At 53.4% G+C, this 13,530-nt stretch overlaps 2 non-coding genes across 2 annotated transcripts; both read right to left on the bottom strand.

The window, feature by feature from the left end:
• Nucleotides 1-305: 305 nt before the first annotated feature.
• LOC118218611 lies at nt 306-422 on the bottom strand. The gene has a single exon (XR_004763491.1). It is a non-coding gene; the product is annotated as a U5 spliceosomal RNA (small nuclear RNA).
• An 8,746-nt stretch (nt 423-9,168) lies between these two features.
• On the bottom strand, nt 9,169-9,352 carry LOC118218556. Its single transcript, XR_004763441.1, has one exon. It is a non-coding gene; the product is annotated as a U2 spliceosomal RNA (small nuclear RNA).
• Between the last annotated feature and the right edge of the window lie 4,178 nt (nt 9,353-13,530).

Raw genomic sequence — 13,530 nt, forward strand, 5'->3', positions numbered from 1 at the left:
CCGCCCAGGGGGCCGGGAATCCGATCGCGGGGTCCAGCTGGACCCAGTCCCCGCTCGCCATTGGTCCAGGCCCCCTTAATGCTTCCCCCGGGACTTCTGGTCATCACCTCAGCTCCACCCACGAAGCCCCCTGTCCCCTGCCACAGTAGCTACCTACATGCTAAAGGCTCTATCGCTGTTTAATTACACAAACACTCACAGAACAGCTATGTAATTGCCTAGCTAAGTAAGCTAGGAGGCAGTCTATTTTCTATAACACATGCAACTGATAAGTCATTAACAAGCTCTCTTAAGAACAGAAAAGTCGCCCCGTCTGGTGGACGGGGCATCCAAAAATAGCACAAACTCAGGAGTGTTCCTCTCCACGGAAATCTTTAGTAAAAGGCGAAAGATTTGTGCGTGATGAAGAGAAACTCGTGCACACATGGCCTCTCACAGTCACCAGCTGCCGTAGGCCCTCCCCGCCCGGAGCCGCAGGCCCAGAGTTGTCCGTCGGCGCCCCCGTGCGTTATCTGTAAAAGAGGGCACCCCTTCCTCACCCCACGACCTGCTCCACTGCTTCACCCAAGAAGCCATTAATCCGCACACTGCTATCGACCTGTCTGTACAGCGTGTGCAGCCAACTAAGAAAGAAAGGTCCAATCCCAAGACGCTTCAGTACCCTAAACGGAAACCTGTGCTGAACTCGGTCAAAAGCTTCTTCCTGGTTGATAATAACCACCGCTAGAGGTAAATTCCTTTCCTCCACCCAATCCAGAACATCCCTCATTAGCAACAGGTTCCACGTACATGAACGTCCCGGGACCCCGCACGTCTGATCTTGGCTCACTAACCTGCTCATTACTTGCTTTAGGCGGAGGGTTGCGACCTTTGCCAAGATCTTATCTGTTGTGAGCAAGGTTAGTGGCCGCCAATTCTTTAGCTCCACACGATTCCCTGATTTAAATAGAAGTTCCAATATCCCTTTCCTCATGGAGTCAGCTAATAAACCTCTCTCCAAGATGGTCTTATAGACTTCTAATAAGTCAGGCCCCAGTAACTCCCAAAAGGTGACATAGAATTCTTTAGGAAGCCCATCATAGCCTGCTGTCTATCCATCCCTCATTGATCTCACAGCCTCTGTTACTTCCCCCATCATCAAGGGTGCTTCCAAAGACTGAAACCCCTCCTTCCCCAGTCTATTCCCTATGCAGTCCAGAAGGGCTGCCTCAACCTCCGGATCTCACTCACGCTAACAAAAAAAGGTCTGAAAAGAAGTCTCTAGTTATGTCCAGCATTGCCTGTGTCTCTGTGACAAGGCCTCCAGTGCCCACCAGACCATGCATGAAGGAGGCATTATGCCTCACCTTAACAGCCTGAAATAAAAGGCTGTAGGCTTTTCTCCCTCCTCAAACTCCCTGACCCTTGCCTGAAAGGCCAGGGACCGAGCTCTCCCCTCCCCTTTTTATCCTACTCTTTACCCCCTCATACATGGCCCACTCCACTGTCACCCCTGCATTTAGCTGCGCATGCAAATATGTAAGACATTTAGTCCACTTGCCTTACCTCCTTCCGTTCCTTCCTCTGCACAGAAATGCTGAGCCTCCAAAAGAACTCTCGGAAGCAGACCATTGCTGCCTCCCACCACTCCGCCACAGAGGGGTAAAGAGACCGCAAGGCCCGAACCAGTTGATAAAGGGCAGAAAACGTTGTATTAATATTACCAGATTTTAACAAACATTCAATTGCCAAAACCCTGGCCCCTAACTGTGATCTTTTACCCTAAAGGACATCTGAACTGCATTGTGGTCAGACATCCATAGGGGAAGAAGCCCGCACTTTAACCCCTTCTGCTCCTTCCCAACAAAAAAGTAGTCCAAGCAACTGGCCACCCCTCGTGAATTTCTCCACGTATGCCTTACACTATTTGGGTGAACCGCACAATACACATCTATGAGGGAAAAATCTCCCACTAAATTCGCCAGTGCTTTCCCTGAATAGTCTGTTTCCCTTGCCCCTGAGGCACTTACACCGTCCAGCGAGACATTAAAATCTCCCCCCAAGATGACAGTCCGGGCAGTGGACAGGCAACCTGACAGTTCGCGAAATAATTCTAGCTGTCTCCCGCTGTATGCATGAGCATAGACATTGATGATTCTGAATTTAGCAGAACCAATCTATAACTATAAAACTATAATCTATAAAAATCACTCTGCCTGCTACCACCTCTACCACTTCCTCAATAACAAAAGAATGACCTTTGAACAATATTCCCACCCCATCAGCATTTACATTGCCCACCGACCAGCCAGAAGGCCCCCACACCCACTCCCTAGAAAAAGCCACAACATCTTCCTCATCCTTCAGATGGACCTCCTGCAGAAGGAAGACCTCCCCCTGCATACTTGCTAAAGATGCAAACGCTGCTGCCCTTTTCATGGGGTCCCTCAGCCCCCATATATTAACTGTAATAAAAGACAAATCCATTTAATCTAAAAGACAAAATTAACACGTCAAAAGTGAAACTCACTACAATACCAAAAATCAAACTCCCCCATCCTTCCCTTCACCCTGCGTGATCCCCACCTCTGGAGACATCCCCATTGCCTCCACTAAGCACTCTACATCCCACCCTTCTAACAAGCCTGAGGGAGAACCAACCTCCATTTCCATTTCTCCCCCCACCCCAAGCTCATCCCGCTCTGATGCCCTGGCCAAAGCTGCATAGCGATTTCCCACCACAATTTGTGGCTGCGCCTTCGCCCCCCTTTGACAAACGTCACTCCCTGATGCTGCCCGCTTCCAAACCCCAACCATAGCCCATTCTGCCCCAGCCCCCTCCTCTGAAAAAAAATCTCCCCATGAAACTGGCGTCTGCAGATCCGCTGTGGTCAGTAGTGGCGCTCCCTTTTCTGATGCAGTCACTTTCCCCTTTGGGACTTGCTCAGTTACTGAAGAAAACAGCTCTGGAGAAGAAACCTCACTTGAGGCTGAAAGCCTGGATCCTGGATCACTAGATGCCCCAGGTCCAAACATCCGGACATACCCCCTCGCACCAGTCATGTTATGACTTGGCACTGAAGCAGGGCTAACCCCAGCATCAGCAGCCACCACAGAACCCGGAACAGGAGCCGGTTCACAAATGTCGCTCTGATGACAGAAACCAAAAACGAACAAAGTACTGATACTTGTGATCCACCGGCCTTACCAAAGAACTACACATATTACAAAAAAACAACACGTCAAATTTCAAGGGAAGACGGGGAACATCCCGCCCACCCTCCTCCACAGCCTGATACATCAGTATCCTCTGTACATATTCGTATGACCCCCAAAAAAATTTAAAAATTGCCTTTGATAAGCCCTTACGCAAGCGTGCCGATAAAGGAAAGATGTAACTGAGGAAAACTAAGGAGCGCAAAATGTCAGCCTTTAATATCAAGACCGTCCCTGTAAATGTAAGTGATCGCTGCTGCCACAACCCCAGCTTTGTTCTTACCTTTGCGATCTTCTTAGTCCAGTTTATCTCACTGCTGTCACCCTCTACAAACTCTGCCCCTAAAATTCTTATGGGCCCATCGCAAAGAGACATGCCTCCCAAATTATCTCTCCTCCCTGCCCATGCACCAAAAAACTTAATCTGAGATTTCCTCAAATTAAGTGCGAAAAATCCCCCACTACCCTCAATGCCTCGTCCACACTGCGGTCTGATGTTAGGAACAAAGACATGTCATCGGCGTACTGAGATACCTTCAAGGGGGCCCCACCACCTCCTGGCAACCACAATCCCTGCACTCTGTCACTTGCCCTTAGGGCTGCAGCCAATGGCTCAACATACAATACATAAAGGAGAGGGGAGAGCGGGCATCCCTGTCTGACCCCCTTCCTCTGCAAAATAACACCCCCTAAATTCCCATTAATCTTCACCGTACTACCCACCTTGCTGTACAAAATGTGTATCCAACGCAAGAAATTTGAACCAAACCCAAAATATTCTAATACACGAAACAAAAATGTGTGACTAACTCTGTCAAAAGCCTTTTCTTAGTCCAAATTAACCAACACCAACGGGATTCCCCTATCCTCCACCCAGCTCACCACGTCCCTGACCAACTGCAAATTATAAAAAACAGACCTGCCCCCCACCCCACAGGTCTGGTCCTCATGGATTATATGTGGCATAGCCAGCCCCAATCTGAGTGCCATAACCCTTGCCAGTAATTTATAATCTGCCCCTAATAGTGTCAGAGGTCGCCAGTTGTTTAAGTCCTCTGGGTCTCCCTTTTTAAATAAAAGGGATAACACCCCTTCCCTCATTGAAGGGCATAATTCCCCGCAGTTAAAAATATCTAAAAAAACCTTCAACAGGTCAGGCCCCAGGACATCCCAAAACTCCTCATAGAATTCTTTAGGAATCCCGTCTTTCCCAGGGACTTTTTTTCCCTTCATCCCTTTCAAGGCTGCCGTAAGCTCCTCCAGTGAGATAGGGAGCTCCAGCACAGCCCTGACTGCCTCAGGCACTTTGGCATCCAAATGCCCCAAAAATAACTCCCCCATCCCACTATCCACCTCCTGCCTCCTAAACAACTGTCTGTAAATGTCAGTGGCAATCTCCATCATGCCATCCTTGTCAGTCCGCAGTACGCCATCCTCTCCCCTCAAACCAGTCATTGCTGCTTTAACTGCAGCGGCCTTCACGGTTTTAAAGAAAAACGCACTGCATTTCTCGTCCTGTTCAAAGGCCACTTTTTGTGCCTTAAACTGGAAGACTTGTGCCTTCTCTTCCCCACATCCCCAGCCGCGATCTCACCAGGGCCAAACGCGCTTCCCAGTTCCACTCTGTGATCCCTTGGGGAAAGAATTGGACACCCAACACTTTCAGCCCTCCCTCGCACCTATCAAATCCCCCACAAATCCCCCAGCTCCTCTCTCCACTGCCCGCAGAACAAACCGAGGACTTTGCCAGGTTCACCTTTGAACCTGTCCCCGCTGCAAACTTGTCCACCAGAACACACACCCTCGCCAGCGACCGGGAGGAAGCCACGAATATTGTCGTCCGCGTACTGCTGGATTTAAAAAATATCCCCAGCAGCCCCTGGGATCCTCACCCCGTCGATGCCTGCATCCCGATGCACCAGCTCTGCGAAGGGCTCCATGAACAGGGCGTAGAGCAGCGGGGAGAGCGGGCACCCCTGCCGCACTCCCCCAGCCTGCTCCACGGCCCCGCTCAGGAACCCGTTGATCCGCACACAGCTATACACCCCCCAATATAGCATACGCAGCCAAGCCATAAAACGGGGACCGAAGCCCATGCGCTCCAATACACGGAACAAGAAAGCGTGCTGGACGCGATCGAAGGCCTTTTCCTGGTCAGTGCTGACCAGGCGCGCCCAATCTATGACGTCCCGCAGCAGAACCAAGTTCCAGCTGTAGGAACTCCCGGGCACACCACAGGTCTGATCAGGACTAACTAGGCCGTTCATCAACTGCTTCAGGCGAAGGGTGGTTGCTTTAGCCAACACCTTATAATCCATCGTCAGCAAGGTGAGAGGGCGCAAATTTTTAAGTTTCGCCTTATCTCCCCCTTTAAACAGTAGTGCCAGCTCCCCCTTCCTCATGGAGGCCGACAGCCCCCCCCCCCCTCCAAAAGAGCCTGAAACACCTCCAAGAGGTCAGGCCCTATGAGGTCCCAGAAGGCACCATAGAACTCCTTCGGGAGCCCATCGTGCCCCGGGGCCCGCCCGTCCGTCCCTCAATGAGCGCAGTGCTATTGTTACCTCGTCCAAACTGAGACCTGCCTCCAAAGTCTGCACCACCTCCTCTCCTAACCGGGCTGCCACGCAGTCAAGGAGCGATTCCTGCACCTCCGGGTTGCGCACTCTCCTGCTGAAAAGATCAGAGTAAAACCCCTCCGCAATTTCCAGCATCTCTGGGATGCCTGTTACGAGCCCCCCTTCCCCCCTCAGACCAGAAATGGTAGAGGTGTTCTTCCGCGCCCTAGCGGCCTGAAAGAAAAAGGAGGTGGGCTTCTCTCCCTCCTCCATCTCTCTCAGCCGTGTCTAGAAAGCCAGAGCTTTAGCTCTGTCCTCTAGAAGGCTCCTGACCCGCTCCTTCACCCCCTCATAGGCCTCCCACCTCACCACCTTACCGTTATTGAGCTGTGCGTGCAGGTACGCCAGCGTCTCGAGCCACCATCTTATTTCAGCGCGTTCTCTCCACCACTGCCCGACGCTGAAACTGCGGCAGAACTGCCCAAAACGCACCTTGGCTGCCTCCCACCACTCAAATATTGAGGTGTAGAATGGCCGCAAGTTCTGCACCGATTTATAAAACCTTTTAAAGGTGGATTTAAAGGCCTCTGAATTGAGCAGGGACACGTTCAGCTTCCAAAAGCCTGGGCCCCACTTGGTCCCGTCCACCCGGAAAGACACCCGCAGCATATCGTGATCCGATGCCCACGATGGGAGAAGTGCGCACGAAATGCCTGCCCGCTCTTTCCCAACAAACACGTAATCAAGGCGACTTGCCGCCCCTCTGGAGTTCCGCCAAGTGACCCCGGACCCCCCAGGATGTACCAGTCGGTAGGCATCGACCAGGGCGAAGTCCCGCACTTGCTCTGCCAGGGCCCTTGCGGAGTAATCTCCCCCTACTCGAGCTGTCCCCCACCCCATCCAAAGAGACATTAAAATCCCCGCTGAGAAGGATCTGTCTTGTTGTGGATAGACACCCTGTCAGTCCTTTAAAAATGCTCAGGCGTTGTCCACATTGCATGGGGTCATACACATTTATAACAGGAAACTTATAATTATAATTAACATCTATGTACATCACCCTGCCCGCGTGCACCCACACCACCTCTATGACAAAATTGTGCCCCTTAAATAAAATTCCTACACCATCTGAGTGCCCACTGACCACCCCGATGGCCCTCACACCCACTCCTTTGAAAAGGCCGCCACATCCTTCTCATCTTTCAAATGGACCTCCTGCAGCAAGAAAATTTCCCCCCACATTGCAGCCAGTGAGGAAAATAAAGCAGCTCTCTCTTCATGGGGTTCCTCAAACCCCGTACATTTAAAGTGATTATACTCGCCTCTATAGCGAATAACCAAAAATGCACTCACCAAAATAAATGGAACCCAGAACCCACCACCCCTGTGCTCATTCTGGTCCCTTTCCGAGGAACCCTCTGCCCCCGCTCCCATCCCCATTGCCTCCACCAGTCCCTCCACGTCCCAGCCCTCCAGCAGACTGGATGGAGGCCCGATGTCCATTTCATGGTCCAAAACTGACTTCTCCCCCTCCGCTGCTCCCCCTAGAACCTCAAAACGGTTCTTCAGAGGGATGCCAGGACCGTCCTTTGGCTCTCTGGCCTCTCCGGGTCTCCTGAATGGGCACGCTTGCGCACAGCCACCTTTGCCCATTCTGCTACATCCCCCCCTTCTGGGGCGGGACTGTCCTCCCAAAGCATTGGTGACTGCACGTCCACAGAAGACGAGGCTAGAGACAACCCAGGTAATGCTGGGCTTGGAACTGGAGGTGGAATCAAAACCTGCCCCGGAGCCGAATCCGGAGCCGGAGCCCGCGCTGGAGCTGGAACCGGATCAGGAACCGGAGCCGACGCTGGAGCAGGGACCGGAGCCGGATCTGGAACAGGGACCGGAGCTGGAACTAAGACCAGATACTGAACCGGAGGCGGATCCGGGGCCAGAGTCAGACCCAGAACCGGAATCAGAACAGGAGCCGGATCTGGAGCAGAAGCCGGAACTAGAGCTAGAGCCGGAGCCGGATCCGGAGTAGGGGTGGGAGCCTGAGCTGGAACCGGAGCAGGAGCCGGACCCGGAGTAGGAGCGGGAACCTGAGCGAAAGCCTGAGCTGGACCCGGAGCTGGAGCAGGAGCTGGAGCCAATGGCACAACAGGACCAAAAGCCTGCCTCGTTACTGCGGGGGTCCCCTCCCCCGCATTCCTCAGCACACCTGCCCGATCACTGCCTCCAGGCTGAAACATGGCAGCATATGAGGCCTTCCTATCAGGGCACCCTCGAAACAGGTGCCGTGAGCTACCACACAGCGTGCAGGATTTTGGGGCTGCGCAATCTTTTGTTAGGTGTTCCCCTGACATGAAGTGCCTGCACCGTACCGTGGTGCAGGCTTCTTTCAAATACCCCACCTTCTTTCAAAGGACCCACATTTCCGGCAAGGATACCACAGATAGCCTCGATCAGGCCCGATGGCAAAAGCTCCAGGGGGGTGCGCGTGCCCCCCCACACTCTGTGGGTCTTCCTTAATACGCACCATATATCGCCGTTTGCCGTTCCAAAAACCGTACCGGTCTTTGAGCTTGACTCCCTCCCTTACATCCGCATAGTACTTAAACAAAAAACTTAAAATGTCCTCTCTAACAAACGGATTGTATAAATGAACAGTCAGAGGCTGCAGCGCTTTAGAGTAAAGCTCCACCCGAATTCCTTGCAGCTGCTTTGCATCTTTGCAATTAGCAAATTGATTGTATAAATTAAAACAGGCTGCTTCCGAATAAAAGGTTACATCAAAAAAACCTCTATTAAAAAAATCCAATCCAAAGTCTTTTCTTCTATCCGATCCATCATCAGCAATGAAGCGAACGGTGTTCCTCAGCCGCACCCGGTGGGCCGGCACTCCTCCCTCATAGGTTGACATCGCCTTCTCTTCTCTTGTCTTGATCTTAGCCAAAAGGTCTAGAGGCGATGGCATGAAAATTGGCCACAGCTGGCCGCCGCCGCCCAGGGGGCCGGGAATCCGATCGCGGGGTCCGGCCGGACCCAGTCCCCGCTCGCCATTGGTCCGGGGCCCCCTCAACGCTTCCCCCGGGACCTCTGGCCATCGAAAGATTTGTGCGTGATGAAGAGAAACCTGAGCACACGTGGCCTCTCGTCGTCACCAGCCGCCGTAGGCCCTCCCGGCCCGGAGCCGCAGGCCCGGAGTTGTCCGTCGGCGCCCCCGCGCGTTATCTGCGGAAGAGGGAGAGGAGACACGATAACCGCCCGACTGGCAGAGGGCGCAAGCGAGCCATGGACTGCTGCAAACTGGCTCGCTAGCCGACTCACTTAACCAACTTCACTTACCCAGCTAGCGAGCTAGCTAACTAACTATTTCTTTTAAAAAAAAAAACCTACAAGGACTCAGTTGCTTGCCTACCCATGAAGAGCAGCAGCAGCAGCAGCAGCAAGATATTTCGCCCTTCCTCCTGCACCCAAAAAAAAACGAGCAAGCTCCTTCTCCGACTCCCAGTCCCAAAAATCCGTTTAATACGTAGTCCCCAGATTGGGGACGTATCAGATATTAAACTGATGAGAACAGATGTTTTTATTTTTATTTTATTTACACAAGACGTATCTCCACATCACAAAAACACGGGGCATACCTGCCTTTTATTTTACGGCACTGGCAGCCAAAACAAACCAAAAACCAAACTAAACCTGGCCTTCACCATACAATTCTAACTTCATCAAACATTTTGGTACATGATCCCTTACAGTTAATCAGAGCAGGCCTAGACCCCCCTTCCACCGCTCTCTAGCAGCATGCTGTCCCCATTTCTTTACATCCCATCTGATTCTTTCCCTCAAGTCTCCCTCCACCCTTCTTACCACCCCTTCCACCCCCCAGTCCTTCCCGGCCTTCACCAGCCCCTGCCGAGCCTCCCACAACCCTTTTTTGAATAAACTGATTACCAGCTAACTCAGGTTTCTGGTCCTCCTATTTCCCACCACCCTCCCGATACATCTCTCTATTCTGGCCCATGTGAGGTTAAAACCTCGCTCCACCTTGCCTATCGTGCCCGCTGCTCTTGCCCACACTACCCCAGCAAACGGGCACCCCCAAAAAACGTGCCTGATTGTTTCATCCGTGCACGAAGCTCTCGGGCATGCCGGAGACCTAGTCAGTCCATGCTGGTACAGTACCTCCCTCACCAGTAGCCTTTTGTGAAGGCACAACCAATTAAGGTCCCTCAGACCGTTGTCGAGGCCCTTTGGCTGTATCTCGACCTACACCTTTGGGGCAACCCCTGGCACCGCACCCCCTATCACCCTCTTCCTGGTCTCCTCATAGAGCACTTTCACCCCCTGCTCTGCCCTCCATGACAATGCCTCATGCGGTCGCCAGTAACTTGTACTTCACGGTGAGCATTGTGAGTGGGCGCCAGTTGGCCAGCTCACTTTCCTCTTCTTTTTTATGTATTAGGGAGATGACCCCTTTGGCCATTGTCTCCCCCAATCGACCAGTGACCAGCACATCCTGTAACACTCCCAGGACAACTGGTCCTAGTATGTGCCAAAATGTACAGTAAAATCTTGCTGGCAACCCATCTATTCCTGGGGCCTTCCTCTTCCCCATCCTCCTAAGTGCCCCCTCTAGCTCACCAAGAGTGAGTGGGGCCTCCAGGCCCTCCACCAACTCTGCCGGCACCCTCTGTTTTAAAAACTCCACATACTCCCTCCCTTTCTCCTCACTTACCTGTCTTTCCTTAAAAACTTCCTTAAAAAATTCATTTGCCACCCTGGTCATCTCCCCTGGTTCCGTTGATATTTTCCCAGCCCTGTCCCTAATTCCCGTAAAAACTTGTCTCACCTTTCTGGCTCTTGCAGAGCTAAAAAAGCTTGCAGAGCACTTCTCGTTTCTCTCTAAGAACTCATGCCTTGAACGCCTAATGTAAGCCCGTGCCCTACCTTCATAAATCTCCCTGAGCTTGTCCTTGAGCGTATCACAGCCCGCCTGGTCCATGGCACCCCCCTGGTTGCCCACTCCATATTCCCACTCTAACTGGCGCTGCAGGTCCTTCACGCCTTTCTCGCCTCCTCGCCCTAGTGAGTTACGCCACGTGGGTCCTTCTAGACGGGGTGACACAACCTTCCCCCCGTCCACCAGGTCCAGTTTAGCCAGGAGACTTCTGAGGCTCTTAGCACTAGTATCTCCCGCTCTGCCCAATTCAACATTAAAATCCCCCCCCCACAATTAGTTGCCTGTTAGTGGCTAGATGAGGCACCATTCTCTCCACTGTGTCCTTTCTCTCTGCTGAAGTTTGTACACTCCCACCACCCTCAACTTTGTATTCCCCGCTGTGGCATCAACCCCCATTACCCTCCCCTGCACTACAGTAAAAACCCTCTCTACCCTTACCTGCCTGTCCCCAAATAATATTCCCACCCCCGTGGAGTGAACACCCCCCACACTCCACACCGCGCCCCCCCTCCTCCACTCCCTCGTAAACACTCTTATATCCCACTCATCCCTGAAGTGTGCCTCCTGTATAAAACATATATTACATCTTACAGAGGCTATGAAGTCATATACCGTCCTTCGCTTAACACAGTCTCTCAGTCCTCGCACATTCAGTGTCATAATGGAGATCTCCATCAGTAATGGGGAGTCACTGACGAGCAGGGTTCTTCTCTTCCCCTCCTCCTCCCCTCCTTTTTTTGTTCTGGGGACATCCCCATGGCCTTCTTTAACCGCTCTACATCCCACCCCTCTATGAGTCCAGACGTCGAGCCCACCTCCATATTGAGGTCTGAGCCTGACTGCTCACCCTCCCCCCCCCAGCATCGCAAACCTGTTTGCCAACGCCAGTTGGCACGCTGCCTTTTGGGCCTGCAGACCTTCCTTTGCCCCCGACCTGTTCCTCTTCCTCCCAGCCGGTCGGACCCAGATTCATTTTAGATCCCGTTCCTGCCGCAAAACGCCCAGCCAGTTCTCCCACACGTTTCAGGGAGGCGGTGGACGACACGAACAGTGTGGTATCATCCGCATATCGCTGTATTTTCAGCCGTTCGCCCACTGCCCCCGGGATCAACACTCCATCCACCCCTGGGTCCTGGCGCACCAACTTGGCAAAAGGCTCCTGTGGTGTGGGGATGGCTGGTTTAAGCAGCCACACCTGCCCTGGGTCAAGCTAATTAGACCTGGCCAATTGGATAATTGGTTAAGAATTAGATAATTGGCCAGGCTAATTGGGCCCAGGAACAGGAGTGGCTGCACCTGTGCGTAGTGAGGTAATCACTGCGCACAGGTTAAATCTGCCATCCCCACTCACACGGGGAGCTTCGGTCATGACTGGGTTACATCTGCTCACTTTGGCTGTTACCATCTTGCCAAACCCTCGTGAAATAAATCTGGACTGTTTGAACATCTTCTCCCTGTGTCTCTGTGCTGGAGGGCCCCAAGGAAAGCCACTTCGGTGGCCTGTGGCAGGCGTGTTTGCCACAGTGGCACCCAACGTGGGGCTGCTCCGGCACAGCAAAGAGGCACAGGAGGGCCAGCCAGGAAGCACACTGGAGAAGGGGCAGCTGAGGTGTTCCCGACAGGGCTTCGGGCGGATCCTCCGGGCCAAAAACAGGGAGCGGAAGATGACCAGGGAGGGGAAGGAAGCGATCCTCAGCTGGGACACTGAGGAGCTGCACCTGGCCGGGAAGGCAGGTCAGCTACGGGCGGTGCACGAGAGGTGGTCGCGCCGTGAGCTGGACTTGGCCGGGAAGGCGGGTCAGCTACGGGCGGCGCACGAGCGGCGGCCGCGCCGTTTTGCTTCCTTTCTCGTCAGTTTGGTTGTTTTTAGTTCTTTGTTTGGCTTAGTTGGTTTGCCCGGAGCCCATGAGGGGATAAGCCTGCAGCCGCCCGCCAGCAGAGCCGACTGGCGGCCACCACAGCCACGAGGGTTCCTGGTCCCCAGCGCCACAAGAAGGCCAGCCCACCAGCCCAGCCACCCCACCACAGCCCCTGGAACAGCCCAAGCCAGTGACGCCCCCACCAGCCAGCAGAGCAGCCCAGGACTTCCTGTGCTCCGGGAGGGAGGAGGAAGAAGGGCTGCCTTGTTGTCCGGGGGAGGGTCACAGCATGTACTGGACTGTTCCAGGGCCACCCACCCTGACTCTTTAGTGGAGTGGTTTTTTTTGTCTTTTTTTGTCAGCAAGTTCGAGCTGCACGACCTCCCGGGGACACCGAGCGCCAGAACACCCTTCCTCATGGAGTCCAAGGTCCCCTTCTCCAAGAGGACCTTATAGACCTCCAGGAGATCGGGGCCCAGCAGCTCCCAGAAGGTGCAGTAAAACTTCTTGGGGAGACCATCGCTCCCCGAGGCTTTCCCATTCCTCATGGAGCGCACTGCCGCCGTGAGCTCCCCCAAAGATAGGGGCGCCTCCAGCAACTGAGCTTCCTCCTCCCCCATTCTCTTTTCAATGGCCCCCAACAGGGCCTCCTGCACAGCAGGGTTACAGTCCCGCTCAGAGAACAGGCCTTTGTAGAAGGTCTGTGCCACCTCCAGCATCTGCTGCGGCCTGGTGACAAGCCCTTCGTCCCCCTCCAGGCTATGCATGGCTGCGGAATCCCGCCTTGCCTGCATTGCCTGAAAGAAATAAGCAGAGGGCCTCTCCCCTTCCTCCAATTCACGGACCTGGGCTTGGAAAGCCAGGGACCGCACCCTCCCCTCTAGGAGCTCTCTAATGTGGTCCTTTACCCCCTGGAATACTTCCCACCTAACGCTCACCCCAGCATTAAGCAGTCCATGCAAATATGTCA

The sequence above is a fragment of the Anguilla anguilla genome, chromosome 18 (genome assembly GCF_013347855.1).
Source record: "Anguilla anguilla isolate fAngAng1 chromosome 18, fAngAng1.pri, whole genome shotgun sequence".
Taxonomy (NCBI): domain Eukaryota; kingdom Metazoa; phylum Chordata; class Actinopteri; order Anguilliformes; family Anguillidae; genus Anguilla; species Anguilla anguilla.